Below are 15,343 nucleotides of genomic sequence, written 5' to 3'. Positions count from 1 at the left end.
GGCATGGACAGTAGGATCACTCCTCCACCCCATCCCCGGACAGTAGGATCACAGCTCCACCCCCAGGCATGGACAGTAGGATCACACCTCCACCCCAGCCCCGGACAGTAGGATCACTCCTCCACCCCCAGGCTTGGACAGTAGGATCACACCTCCAACCCCCAGGCATGGACAGTAGGATCACACCTCCACTCCAGCCCCGGACAGTAGGATCACACCTCCACCCCAGCCCCGGACAGTAGGATCACACCTCCACCCCAGCCCTGGACAGTAGGATCACACCTCCACCCCACCCCTGGACAGTAGGATCACATCTCCACCCCCAGGCATGGACAGTAGGATCACACCTCCACCCCCAGGCATGGACAGTAGGATCACACCTCCACCCCCAGGCATGAACAATAGGATCACACCTCCACCCCAGCCCCGGACAGTAGGATCCCACCTCCACCCCAGCCCCGGACAGCAGGATCACTCCTCCACCCCCAGGCATGGACAGTAGGATCACACCTCCACCCCCAGGCATGGACAGTAGGATCACACCTCCACCCCCAGGCATGGACAGTAGGATCACACCTCCACCCCAGGCATGGACAGTAGGATCTCTCCGCCACCCTAACCCTGGACAGTAGGATCACTCCTCCACCCCAGCCCTGGACAGTAGGATCACTCCTCCACCCCCAGGCATGGACAGTAGGATCACACCTCCACCCCAGGCCTGGACAGTAGGATCACACCTCCACCCCAGCCCTGGACAGTAGGATCACACCTCCAGCCCTGGACAGTAGGATCACTCCTCCACCCCAGCCCTGGACTGTATGATCACACCTCCACCCCCAGCCCTGGACAGTAGGATCACACCCCAGCCCTGGACAGTAGGATCACACCTCCACCCCCAGCCCTGGACGGTAGGATCACACCTCCACCCCCAGCCCTGGACGGTAGGATCACACCTCCATTCCAGGACAGTAGGATCACACCTCCACCCCCAGGCATGGACAGTAGGATCACACCTCCACCCCCAGGCATGGACAGTAGGATCACACCTCCACCCCTGGACAGTAGGATCACACCTCCACCCCCAGGAATGGACAGTAGGATCACACCTCCACCCCAGCCCTGGCAGTAGGATCACACCTCCACCCCAGCCCTGGACAGTAGGATCACTCCTCCACCCCTGCCCTGGACAGTAGGATCACACCTCCACCCCAGCCCTGGACAGTAGGATCACTCCTCCACCCCAGCCCTGGACAGCAGGATCACTCCTCCACCCCCAGGCATGGACAGTAGGATCACACCTCCACCCCCAGGCATGGACAGTAGGATCACTCCTCCACCCCAGGCATGGACAGTAGGATCACACCTCCACCCCAGCCCTGGCAGTAGGATCACACCTCCACCCCAGCCCTGGACAGTAGGATCACTCCTCCACCCCCAGGCATGGACAGTAGGATCACCCCTCCACCCCAGCCCTGGACTGTATGATCACACCTCCAGCCCCAGCCCTGGACAGTAGGATCACACCCCAGCCCTGGACAGTAGGATCACTCCTCCACCCCCAGGCATGGACAGTAGGATCACACCTCCACCCATAGGCATGGACAGTAGGATCACACCTCCACCCCAACCCTGGACAGTAGGATCACACCTCCACCCCAGCCCTGGACAGTAGGATCACTCCTCCACCCCCAGGCATGGACAGTAGGATCACCCCTCCACCCCAGCCCTGGACTGTATGATCACACCTCCACCTCCAGCCCTGGACAGTAGGATCACACCCCAGCCCTGGACAGTAGGATCACTCCTCCACCCCCAGGCATGGACAGTAGGATCACACCTCCACCCCCAGCCCTGGACGGTAGGATCACACCTCCACCCCCACCCATGGACAGTAGGATCACACCCCAGCCCAGCCCTGGACAGTAGGATCACACCTCCACCCCAGCCCTGGACAGTAGGATCACACCTCCACCCATAGGCATGGACAGTAGGATCACACCTCCACCCCTGGACATTAGGATCACTCCTCCATCCCCAGGCATGGACAGTAGGATCACACCTCCACCCCAGTCCTGGACAGTAGGATCACACCTCCACCCCCAGGCATGGACAGTAGGATCACACCTCCACCCATAAGCATGGACAGTAGGATCACACCTCCACCCCTGGACAGTAGGATCACTCCTCCATCCCCAGGCATGGACAGTAGGATCACACCTCCGCCCCCAGGCATGGACAGTAGGATCAGAGCTCCACCCCAGCCCTGGACAGTAGGATCACACCTCCACCCCCAGGCATGGACAGTAGGATCGCACCTCCACCCCTGGACAGTAGGATCACACCTCCACTCCCACGCATGGACAGTAGGATCACTCCTCCACCCCATCCCCGGACAGTAGGATCACTCCTCCACCCCAGCCCTGGACGGTAGGATCACTCCTCCACCCCAGCCCTGGACAGTAGGATCACACCTCCACCCCCAGCCCTGGAAAGTAGGATCACTCCTCCACCACAGCCCTGGACAGCAGGATCACACCTCCACCCCAGGCATGGACAGTAGGATCACACCTCCACCCATAGGCATGGACAGTAGGATCACACCTCCACCCCATCCCCGGACAGTAGGATCACTCCTCCACCCCCAGGCTTGGACAGTAGGATCACACCTCCAACCCCCAGGCATGGACAGTAGGATCACACCTCCACTCCAGCCCCGGACAGTAGGATCACACCTCCACCCCAGCCCCGGACAGTAGGATCACACCTCCACCCCAGCCCTGGACAGTAGGATCACACCTCCACCCCACCCCTGGACAGTAGGATCACATCTCCACCCCCAGGCATGGACAGTAGGATCACACCTCCACCCCCAGGCATGGACAGTAGGATCACACCTCCACCCCCAGGCATGAACAATAGGATCACACCTCCACCCCAGCCCCGGACAGTAGGATCCCACCTCCACCCCAGCCCCGGACAGCAGGATCACTCCTCCACCCCCAGGCATGGACAGTAGGATCACACCTCCACCCCCAGGCATGGACAGTAGGATCACACCTCCACCCCCAGGCATGGACAGTAGGATCACACCTCCACCCCAGGCATGGACAGTAGGATCTCTCCGCCACCCTAACCCTGGACAGTAGGATCACTCCTCCACCCCAGCCCTGGACAGTAGGATCACTCCTCCACCCCCAGGCATGGACAGTAGGATCACACCTCCACCCCAGGCCTGGACAGTAGGATCACACCTCCACCCCAGCCCTGGACAGTAGGATCACACCTCCAGCCCTGGACAGTAGGATCACTCCTCCACCCCAGCCCTGGACTGTATGATCACACCTCCACCCCCAGCCCTGGACAGTAGGATCACACCCCAGCCCTGGACAGTAGGATCACACCTCCACCCCCAGCCCTGGACGGTAGGATCACACCTCCACCCCCAGCCCTGGACGGTAGGATCACACCTCCATTCCAGGACAGTAGGATCACACCTCCACCCCCAGGCATGGACAGTAGGATCACACCTCCACCCCCAGGCATGGACAGTAGGATCACACCTCCACCCCTGGACAGTAGGATCACACCTCCACCCCCAGGAATGGACAGTAGGATCACACCTCCACCCCAGCCCTGGCAGTAGGATCACACCTCCACCCCAGCCCTGGACAGTAGGATCACTCCTCCACCCCAGCCCTGGACAGCAGGATCACTCCTCCACCCCCAGGCATGGACAGTAGGATCACACCTCCACCCCCAGGCATGGACAGTAGGATCACTCCTCCACCCCAGGCATGGACAGTAGGATCACACCTCCACCCCAGCCCTGGCAGTAGGATCACACCTCCACCCCAGCCCTGGACAGTAGGATCACTCCTCCACCCCAGCCCTGGACAGCAGGATCACTCCTCCACCCCCAGGCATGGACAGTAGGATCACACCTCCACCCCCAGGCTTGGACAGTAGGATCACTCCTCCACCCCAGGCATGGACAGTAGGATCACACCTCCACCCCAGCCCTGGACAGTAGGATTACACCTCCACCCCCAGGCTTGGGCAGTAGGATCACACCTCCACCCCAGCCCCGGACAGTAGGATCACAGCTCCACCCCAGCCCTGAACAGTAGGATCACACCTCCACCCCCAGGCATGGACAGTAGGATCACACCTCCACCCCCAGGCATGGAGAGTAGGATCACACCTCCACCCTAGCCCCGGACAGTAGGATCACACCTCCACCCCATCCCCGGACAGTAGGATCACACCTCCACCCCAGCCCTGGACAGTAGGATCACACCTCCACCCATAGGCATGGACAGTAGGATCACACCTCCACCCATAGGCATGGTCAGTAGGATCACACCTCCACTCCAGGACAGTAGGATCACACCTCCACCCCCAGGCATGGACAGTAGGATCACACCTCCACCCCCAGGCATGGACAGTAGGATCACACCTCCACCCCTGGACAGTAGGATCACACCTCCACCCCCAGGCATGGACAGTAGGATCACACCTCCACCCCAGCCCTGGCAGTAGGATCACACCTCCACCCCAGCCCTGAACAGTAGGATCACTCCTCCACCCCAGCCCTGGACTGCAGGATCACTCCTCCACCCCCAGGCATGGACAGTAGGATCACACCTCCACCCCCAGGCATGGACAGTAGGATCACTCCTCCACCCCAGGCATGGACAGTAGGATCACACCTCCACCCCAGCCCTGGACAGTAGGATCACACCTCCACCCCCAGGCTTGGGCAGTAGGATCACACCTCCACCCCAGCCCCGGACAGTAGGATCACAGCTCCACCCCAGCCCTGGACAGTAGGATCACACCTCCACCCCCAGGCATGGACAGTAGGATCACACCTCCACCCCTAGCCAAGGACAGTAGGATCACACCTCCACCCTAGCCCCGGACAGTAGGATCACACCTCCACCCCATCCCCGGACAGTAGGATCACAGCTCCACCCCAGCCCTGGACAGTAGGATCACACCTCCACCCCCAGGCTTGGACAGTAGGATCACTCCTCCACCCCCAGGCTTGGACAGTAGGATCACACCTCGACCCCCAGGCATGGACAGTAGGATCACACCTCCACCCCCAGGCATGGACAGTAGGATCACACCTCCACCCCCAGGCTTGGACAGTAGGATCACACCTCTACCCCCAGGCTTGGACAGTAGGATCACACCTCCACCCCCAGCCCTGGACGGTAGGATCACACCTCCACCCCCAGCCCTGGACAGTAGGGTCACTCCTCCACCCCCAGGCTTGGACAGTAGGATCACACCTCCACCCCAGCCCTGGACAGTAGGATCACACCTCCACCCCATTACCCGGACAGTAGGATCACACCTCCACCCCAGCCCTGGACAGTAGGATCACTCCTCCACCCCCAGGCTTGGACAGTAGGATCACACCTCCACCCATAGGCATGGACAGTAGGATCACACCTCCACCCCCAGGCATGGACAGTAGGATCAGTCCTCCACCCCGAGGCATGGACGGTAGGATCACACCTCCACCCCCACCCATGGACAGTAGGATCACACCTCCACCCCCAGGCATGGACAGTAGGATCACACCTCCACCCCCAGGCTTGGACAGTAGGATCACTCCTCCACCCCCAGGCTTGGACAGTAGGATCACTCCTCCACCCCCAGGCTTGGACAGTAGGATCACTCCTCCACCCCCAGGCTTGGACAGTAGGATCACACCTCCACCCCATCCCCGGACAGTAGGATCACACCTCCACCCCAGCCCTGGACAGTAGGATCACTCCTCCACCCCAAGGCTTGGACAGTAGGATCACACCTCCACCCATAGGCATGGACAGTAGGATCACACCTCCACCCCCAGGCTTGGACAGTAGGATCACACCTCCACCCCATCCCCGGACAGTAGGATCACACCTCCACCCCAGCCTTGGACAGTAGGATCACTCCTCCACCCCCAGGCTTTGACAGTAGGATCACACCTCCACCCATAGGCATGGACAGTAGGATCACACCTGCTGGTTAGAGGCGGCAGACCCGAGAGCAGAGGACGGCCCGGGACCAGGTTTCGATTCCCGGCGCGGCAGGTTTCTGGACCAGGGTCAGCGGACTCGATAATTCTCTCGCCTCGGTGCCCACTCTGATCAGCGATCACACTCGGCAACTCTGGGCATTAGCTTGCCTCATCTTCACTAACGGCCCCACCAGACCGCCGGGGATGCCTGGTCTCACCCTGGAGATACCCATTAAGGGACCATCTCTCAGGGAAGCCAGGAAGGGTTTCGCAGCGGTCCAAGCGCCTTGGGACCCTCTCTGGTAAGTAGTGCGATATATAAATGCCTATACATTACATTACATTACATTACACCCCCAGGCATGGACAGTAGGATCACACCTCCACCCCCAGCCCTGGACAGTAGGATCACTCCTCCACCCCCAGGCTTGGACAGTAGGATCACACCCCCACCCATAGGCATGGACAGTAGGATCACACCCCCACCCATGGACAGTAGGATCACACCTCCACCCCCAGGCATGGACAGTAGGATCACACCTCCACCCCAGCCCTAGACAGTAGGATCACTCCTCCACCCCCAGGCATGGACAGTAGGATCACACCTCCACCCCCAGGCATGGACAGTAGGATCACTCCTCCACCCCCAGGCTTGGACAGTAGGATCACTCCTCCACCCCCAGGCTTGGACAGTAGGATCACACCTCCACCCCATCCCCGGACAGTAGGATCACACCTCCACCCCAGCCCTGGACAGTAGGATCATTCCTCCACCCTCAGGCTTGGACAGTAGGATCACACCTCCACCCCAGGCATGGACAGTAGGATCTCTCCGCCACCCCAACCCTGGACAGTAGGATCACACCTCCACCCCAGCCCTGGACAGTAGGATCACACCTCCACCCCCAGGCAGGGACAGTAGGATCACATCTCCACCCCCAGCCCTGGACAGTAGGATCACACCTCCACCCCCAGGCATGGACAGTAGGATCACACCTCCACCCCAGCCCTGGACAGTGGGATCACACCTCCGCCCCCAGCCCTGGACAGTAGGATCACACCTCCACCCCCAGGCATGGACAGTAGGATCACACCTCCACCCCAGGCATGGACAGTAGGATCACACCTCCACCCCAGCCCCGGACAGTAGGATCACTCCTCCACCCCCTGGCATGGACAGTAGGATCACACCTCCACCCCAGCCCTGGACAGTAGGATCACACCTCCACCCCAGCCCTGGACAGTAGGATCACACCTCCACTCCAGGACAGTAGGATCACACCTCCACCCCAGGCATGGACAGTAGGATCACACCTCCACCCCCAGGCATGGACAGTAGGATCACACCTCCACTCCAGGACAGTAGGATCACACCTCCACCCCCAGGCATGGACAGTAGGATCACACCTCCACCCCCAGGCATGGACAGTAGGATCACACCTCCACTCCAGGACAGTAGGATCACACCTCCACCCCCAGGCATGGACAGTAGGATCACACCTCCACCCCCAGGCATGGATAGTAGGATCACACCTCCACTCCAGGACCATAGGATCACACCTCGACCCCCAGGTATGGACAGTAGGATCACACCTCCACCCCCAGGCATGGACAGTAGGATCACACCTCCACCCCAGCCCTGGACAGTAGGATCACTCCTCCACCCCCAGGCATGGACAGTCGGATCACACCTCCACCCCCAGGCATGGACAGTAGGATCACTCCTCCACCCCCAGGCTTGGACAGTAGGATCACTCCTCCACCCCCAGGCTTGGACAGTAGGATCACACCTCCACCCCATCCCCGGACAGTAGGATCACACCTCCACCCCAGCCCTGGACAGTAGGATCATTCCTCCACCCTCAGGCTTGGACAGTAGGATCACACCTCCACCCCAGGCATGGACAGTAGGATCTCTCCGCCACCCCAACCCTGGACAGTAGGATCACACCTCCACCCCAGCCCTGGACAGTAGGATCACACCTCCACCCCCAGGCAGGGACAGTAGGATCACATCTCCACCCCCAGCCCTGGACAGTAGGATCACACCTCCACCCCCAGGCATGGACAGTAGGATCACACCTCCACCCCAGCCCTGGACAGTGGGATCACACCTCCGCCCCCAGCCCTGGACAGTAGGATCACACCTCCACCCCCAGGCATGGACAGTAGGATCACACCTCCACCCCAGGCATGGACAGTAGGATCACACCTCCACCCCAGCCCCGGACAGTAGGATCACTCCTCCACCCCCTGGCATGGACAGTAGGATCACACCTCCACCCCAGCCCTGGACAGTAGGATCACACCTCCACCCCAGCCCTGGACAGTAGGATCACACCTCCACTCCAGGACAGTAGGATCACACCTCCACCCCAGGCATGGACAGTAGGATCACACCTCCACCCCCAGGCATGGACAGAAGGATCACACCTCCACTCCAGGACAGTAGGATCACACCTCCACCCCCAGGCATGGACAGTAGGATCACACCTCCACCCCCAGGCATGGACAGTAGGATCACACCTCCACTCCAGGACAGTAGGATCACACCTCCACCCCCAGGCATGGACAGTAGGATCACACCTCCACCCCCAGGCATGGATAGTAGGATCACACCTCCACTCCAGGACCATAGGATCACACCTCGACCCCCAGGTATGGACAGTAGGATCACACCTCCACCCCCAGGCATGGACAGTAGGATCACACCTCCACCCCAGCCCTGGACAGTAGGATCACTCCTCCACCCCCAGGCATGGACAGTAGGATCACACCTCCACCCCCAGGCATGGATAGTAGGATCACACCTCCACTCCAGGACAGTAGGATCACACCTCCACCCCCAGGCATGGACAGTAGGATCACACCTCCACTCCAGGACCATAGGATCACACCTCGACCCCCAGGTATGGACAGTAGGATCACACCTCCACCCATGGACAGTAGGATCACACCTCCACCCCCAGGCATGGACAGTAGGATCACACCTCCACCCCCAGGCATGGACAGTAGGATCACACCTCCACCCCCAGGCATGGACAGTAGGATCACACCTCCACCCTAGCCCCGGACAGTAGGATCACTCCTCCACCCCCAGGCTTGGACAGTAGGATCACACCTCCACCCTAGCCCCGGACAGTAGGATCACTCCTCCACCCCCAGGCTTGGACAGTAGGATCACACCTCCACCCCCAGGCTTGGACAGTAGGATCACTCCTCCACCCCCAGGCTTGGACAGTAGGATCACTCCTCCACCCCCAGGCTTGGACAGTAGGATCACACCTCCACCCCATCCCCGGACAGTAGGATCACTCCTCCACCCCAGCCCTGGACAGTAGGATCACTCCTCCACCCCCAGGCTTGGACAGTAGGATCACACCTCCACCCCAGGCATGGACAGTAGGATCTCTCTGCCACCCCAACCCTGGACAGTAGGATCACACCTCCACCCCAGCCCTGGACAGTAGGATCACACCTCCACCCCCAGGCAGGGACAGTAGGATCACAGCTCCACCCCAGGCATGGACAGTAGGATCACACCTCCACCCCCAGGCATGGACAGTAGGATCACACCTCCACTCCAGGACAGTAGGATCACACCTCCACCCCAGGCATGGACAGTAGGATCACACCTCCACTCCAGGACAGTAGGATCACACCTCCACCCCCAGGCATGGACAGTAGGATCACACCTCCACTCCAGGACAGTAGGATCACACCTCCACCCCCAGGCATGGACAGTAGTATCACACCTCCACCCAGCCCTGGACAGTAGGATCACTCCTCCACCCCAGCCCCGGACTGCTCCTTTTGTTAATGTTGAGATCAGGAGGGCAGCAGTGGAAGCAGCTGAGACCTGGTCTCCTGGTGGGTGAAGAGAGCTCCTCTCTGCCCCTGCAGGGCCCTGTAAATTCTTTTACACTCTCTCGACTCTGTGAGGATGAATGTCTTTTGTTTTTCTTTGTTTTGCCTGCAGTCTCTGTCTGAACAGAGGTCGGTGCTAGAAATCCATCCGGCTTATTATTTCCCTGAAACTTTCCCAGTGTGCCCTTCTAGAGTGTTGCCATGTGTCTCCCCTCCCCCCGCCTAGCCCCTGGGTCCCCTGCCCTGCTCTGTGCAGCCTCTCCTGGTGGGTGATCGTGCAGCCTTTCCTTCTTGTTGTGTGGGCGGGGCCTGTTTGCGGTTGTTTTCTTGGAGTTTGCTTCACTTCTGGGGAGGGGCGTGTCTGGTTATTCCTCATTGCAGATGTCAGCGCCCGGCCCCCAGCGGTGCAAGGAGGAGCTCGGAGGAGGAGGGGCAGGTGAGAGAGAGGGGGCAGGAGAGAGAAGGGGGCAGTAGAGAGAGGGGGGGGGCAGTAGAGAGAGAGGGGGGGGCAGTAGAGAGAGAGGGGGGGCAGTAGAGAGAGAGGGGGGGCAGTAGAGAGAGAGGGGGGGGCAGTAGAGAGAGAGGGGGGGCAGTAGAGAGAGAGGGGGGGCAGTAGAGAGAGAGGGGGGGCAGTAGAGAGAGAGGGGGGGGCAGTAGAGAGGGGGGGCAGTAGAGAGAGAGGGGGGCAGTAGAGAGAGAGGGGGGCAGTAGAGAGAGAGGGGGGCAGTAGAGAGAGAGGGGGGCAGTAGAGAGAGAGGGGGGGCAGTAGAGAGAGGGGGGGCAGTAGAGAGAGAGGGGGGGCAGTAGAGAGAGGGGGGCAGTAGAGAGAGAGGGGGGGCAGTAGAGAGAGAGGGGGGCAGTAGAGAGAGAGGGGGGCAGTAGAGAGAGAGGGGGGGCAGTAGAGAGAGGGGGGGCAGTAGAGAGAGAGGGGAGGGGGCAGTAGAGAGAGAGGGGGGGCAGTAGAGAGAGGGGGCAGTAGAGAGAGGGGGGCAGTAGAGAGAGAGGGGGGCAGTAGAGAGAGAGGGGGGCAGGAGAGAGAGAGAGAGAGAGAGTGAGAGAGAGGGGGGGGAGGTGAGAGAGGGAGGGGGGAGGTGAGAGAGGGAGGGGGGCAGGTGAGAGAGGGAGGTGAGAGAGGGAGGGGGGCAGGAGAGAGAGAGAGAGAGAGAGAGAGAGGGGAGAGGTGAGAGAGGGAGGGGGGAGGTGAGAGAGGGAGGGGGGCAGGAGGGTGAGGGGGCAGAGGGTGAGAGGGGGCGGGGGGCGGGGGGAGGGTGAGAGGGGGCTGTTTGCTCCCTCTCACATGTTGTTTGCCTTTGATACTTGCACAAGTGCCACCATTGCCTCCGTAACGTTTGCTCGTGTGCCTCAGTGTCTAGCATGGATTGCAGTATATATATTACCTCTTGTTGCACTTTTCCTCCTGTAATGCACCGTTTGCTCCTCTTGTATTTTGTTAGCTCACAATTGTTACTTTTGCTTCATGTAACTCAACGTTTGTTTTTGTAATTTGTTCACTTGTAATTCTCTCCTGATGTATCATTACTGTTCCTACTGTGAAGCGCTCTGACACCTTCGGGTAAAGTCCGCGCTATAGAAAAACGCATAAAATAAAAAAAATAAAAGGGTGAGAGGGGGCGGGGTGAGAGGGGGCGGGGGGGAGGGGGGGAGGGTGAGAGGGGGCGGGGGGAGGGTGAGAGGGGGCAGGGGGGAAGGTGAGAGGGGGAGGGTGAGAGGGGGCAAGGGGGAGGGTGAGAGGGGAGAGGGGAGGGTGAGGGTGAGAGGGGGCAGGAGGGAGGGGGTGAGGGTGAGAGGGGGCAGGGGGGTAGGGTGAGAGGGGAGGGTAAGGGTGAGAGGGGCCAGGGGGGAGGGGGAGGGTGAGGGTGAGAGGGGAGGGTGAGGGTGAGAGGGTGCAGGGGGAGGGTGAGGGTGAGAGGGGGGAGGGTGAGGGTGAGAGGGGGCGGGGGAGGCAGGGGAGAGGGGGCCAGAGGGTGGGAGTGGGCAGGAGAGAAGAAGGGCTGGGCAGAGGAGGGGCAGGAGAAGGAGGGGGCAGACACTGCTTTGCTGAGCTGCTTCAAGCAGTCCCAGGAGTCCGCGGCTGCCTCACCTGAGAGAGCTTCAAATCAAAAGAAACGTCGAACCCTCGGCGGTGGGGTGGGGCGGTTCTTCTTTTTCCTTGGGAGAGAGCACGGGCGGGAGGTGTGAGGGGGTCTCACCCCTCGAATGCTAAAAGCTGAGGCTCTTTTTTTAGAAACTGAGGAAGGCTTTGAAGAGTGCGAAGTGGAAGAAAGTAATTGCAAGCTACAGCTGCACACGGTACTGTCTCCAGCTCATGGATAGGTAAGCAGCAGCAGCTCGATCGGACAACCTCCGGCTGTCAGCGTAACACTTCGGGGGCCTTCAATATGTTATTAGCGTTTGTCGGTCCGTCCTCAACTTTAATAAAGGAATCTGGACAATCTTATCCATACCCTGTGCTTCTTGGATTAACAATAAGGCCCTATCTTACCATAGATAATTACTACATACATTTCAAGCCTTGAAAAAGTCGTAAAGCGACGAAACACGTGTCAGCTTTGTCATTGCTGTAACAACGTAGCAACAGTGGCGAAGATCTGTGCGCTCAGCAAACGTTTCATTATTGCTTTTGTTATTGTCATTAAATATAAAAATCTGACTTTGAATAGTCAGTTCCATACTATACTGTACTGTGATCTGCCAATCATTGTACTATTTGTATGTATAGAGGTTTCCTTTATAGGATGGCACAGTCTAGACATTGAGCACGCCGGAAGACATTGGAACTACTGAAAGAAAACTGATGTGCAAACCTAACAGGGGTGCTGGCTATTGTTCTAAAGCACTGCCATCAGTTCTTTTTTTTCAAATCAGGTGTGGAGAGTTGCTGGAAGATGTGTAACTCGTGCTTCAGATGAGCGATGTGTAACTTAAGCAGTAGCTGAGCTGTCTGGGGTGTTACTGAGGGATGTGTACCCCAGGGATATTTCCCAAGACACTGGTTATGTCATTGAAGGGACACCGCTGATGCCCCATGCCCCTCTCTGTGAAGTTAAGGGTCTGTTGCCGAATCCTACGCCTTGTTTTTCCGTCAGCCAGGCAAAGTTGACCTCACAAGGGGCCCGATTCACAGAATGAACTTAAGGCTCAATCCTAAACTTACTACTTTTTTTTTTCAGAACAAAATTTTATTGTGCTGTTGAACGGTTACAAGATATACACAGCGCCCCGGAAACCGGAGGAGCTGTGAGCATGAAGTAAGAAGCACATTGCAGGCAAATCAAACAGCAGTTTAAATACAAGTAGCTACTCTATGCCCCCTTCCCACCCCCTGCACAGCGACTAGACAGACCACAATGAAGGTGTATAGCAAGAATCATTCAGTGTGTACGCCTCATCACCCAGGGTCAATGTCCAAATGCCTTTCCTCAGGTTCATCACGAGCTGGCGGTTTCAGCCACAGGCCTCTATAGTCCGCCCACCTCTTCCAAATCTTATAATGCTTCCGGGGGCAGCCCCTGGCTTCGAAGATTGGGCGCTCCAGTCCCATGTAAAAGTCTAGTCCCCTTTTCCACACCCCCAACAGGGGAGCTCTGGGGTCTTTCCAGGCTCGGGCAACATCTCTCTTGGCCACCGTGAGACCCAACAACAGCAAGTGACGTTTATAAATATTGCCCCCCACCTGCTCCAGGATATGAAGGTGACCTAATTGTGGCGTGCGGGGGAGATCCCAGCCCAACACCTCCGACAAGCAGTCCCACACTCCCGTCCAAAACCTCTGTAGTCCATCACACACCCACACTGTATGGAGGAAGGTGCCCATCTCTCTGCCACATCTCAGACAATCGGGGGACGCACTCATTTCCGCCTTCCACAATCGTTCCCGGGTATAGTAGGCCCTATGTAAGTATTTGAATTGAATAAATCGCAGGCGTACTGCAATGGCTGCCCCTCTAGGGGCTTCAAGCACCTCTCTCCAGTCTTCCTCCTCAAATGCACCAAGATCATTCTCCCACTTAGTCCGCAGAGTGTCGAGGGAAGTTGAACAATGTGTAACTAGTGTTTGGTATATAGACGATATCTTTTTGCTTTCTAATTCCCCCATAAATATCTTAGCTTCCAGGGGGCTAAACTCGGGCAAGGAGTCTAGGCCCCTTAGGATGGGCGTGATAGCATGGCGGAACAGCAAGTATCTAAAGAACTGGGTCCGGGGCATGTCATATTCACTTTGCAACTCCTGGAACGACTTAAGGGTCGTACCCGTGACAACGTGGCCTATAGCCGAGATACCAATCGCGTCCCAGTCACGGAACCCCTGTAGGGACATCAATGCCAGAAGCTGCCCATTCTGCCACAATGGGGTCTCCCTCGTTAGCCGATTCCACCACCCCATGCGGCAGAGTGTTCCGCGCCATATTTGGAATACCATTTGAGTAACCACTGGGAGCTTCTTCCTCTTAACAGCCGAAAACAATAGGACGTGCAACGTATCAGGGTCCATCAGGTACCTCTCCAGGGCATAGGCCGGATCACTACGATCTCCGTACCACCACTCGTTCAGTACCAAGAGGTGGGAAGCTTGATAATAAGACAGGATGTCTGACGTTGCTAGGCCACCACAATACGTAGAAAGAAAACAGGTGCGGAGCGCCACCCTCGCCACTCCCCCGGCCCAAAGAAAGTTACCGAGCGCCGAATTGACCTGCCGGAACCACTGCGGTGATATAGGGTACGGGTGGTTCTGCAATTGATATAAAAGACGTGGGAGGGCCACCATTTTAAATATGGCCGAGCGGCCGTACACATTCAGGGGCATACGGGACCAAGTATTCATGTCGGAGCGGATACGCTCCAACACCGGCACTACATTGTGCATCCAGGAGACCCCACGCAAATCTGTCAAGAACACCCCCAAGTATTTAATGCCTCCTGTTGCTTCCTGCAGTGTCGCCGTCCAGGACCCTAGGCCACGACGCTCCCCCAGTACCCACAGTACTGACTTACGTAGGTTTAGGTGTAGGCCCGACACTTCTCCAAATATGCACATGATGTCGAGGACCCGCGGCCCAGACCTGTTCAGATCCGTGAGGAAAAAGAGGACATCGTCAGCATATAGTGCTATTCCATCAGAGGGTCCCTCTCTCCATTCAATGCCTAAACTTACTACTTTTGGCATTCACAGAATGCACTTACTACTTTTGGTATTCACAGAAGTTAGTATTTTGTCTTAGGTTTGTCTTAAGACAAACTTAAGACAGACATAAGACAAAATCCTAACTTCTGTAAATGCCAAAAGTAGTAAGTTCATTCTGTGAATACCAAAATAGTAGTAAGTTTAGGATTGAGTCTTAAGTTCATTCTTTGAATCGGGCCCCTTATTCATATTTGGTCAGCTTTCAGCCATGTGTGGAATGATTTGTGTAGTTTTTGAGCTATATTGTCTCGGTG

General features: G+C 58.0%; 1 protein-coding gene across 1 annotated transcript in view; it reads left to right on the top strand.

Annotated features, from left to right (window-relative positions):
- The first annotated feature begins 10,253 nt into the window (after positions 1 to 10,253).
- LOC147736748 (uncharacterized) overlaps positions 10,254 to 15,343 on the top strand; it is a 309,489-nt gene continuing 304,399 nt past the window's right edge. Inside the window, exon 1 of the mRNA XM_086953465.1 lies at positions 10,254 to 10,319. The gene's annotated coding sequence lies outside the window, so the exon portion shown is untranslated. The remainder of the gene's footprint in view (positions 10,320 to 15,343) is intronic.

Source organism: Lissotriton vulgaris, chromosome 1_2 (assembly GCF_964263255.1).
Source record: "Lissotriton vulgaris chromosome 1_2, aLisVul1.2, whole genome shotgun sequence".
Lineage (NCBI taxonomy): Eukaryota > Metazoa > Chordata > Amphibia > Caudata > Salamandridae > Lissotriton > Lissotriton vulgaris.
Note: the sequence above shows the minus strand (reverse complement) of the source record. Positions and strands in the feature narration are given on the sequence as shown.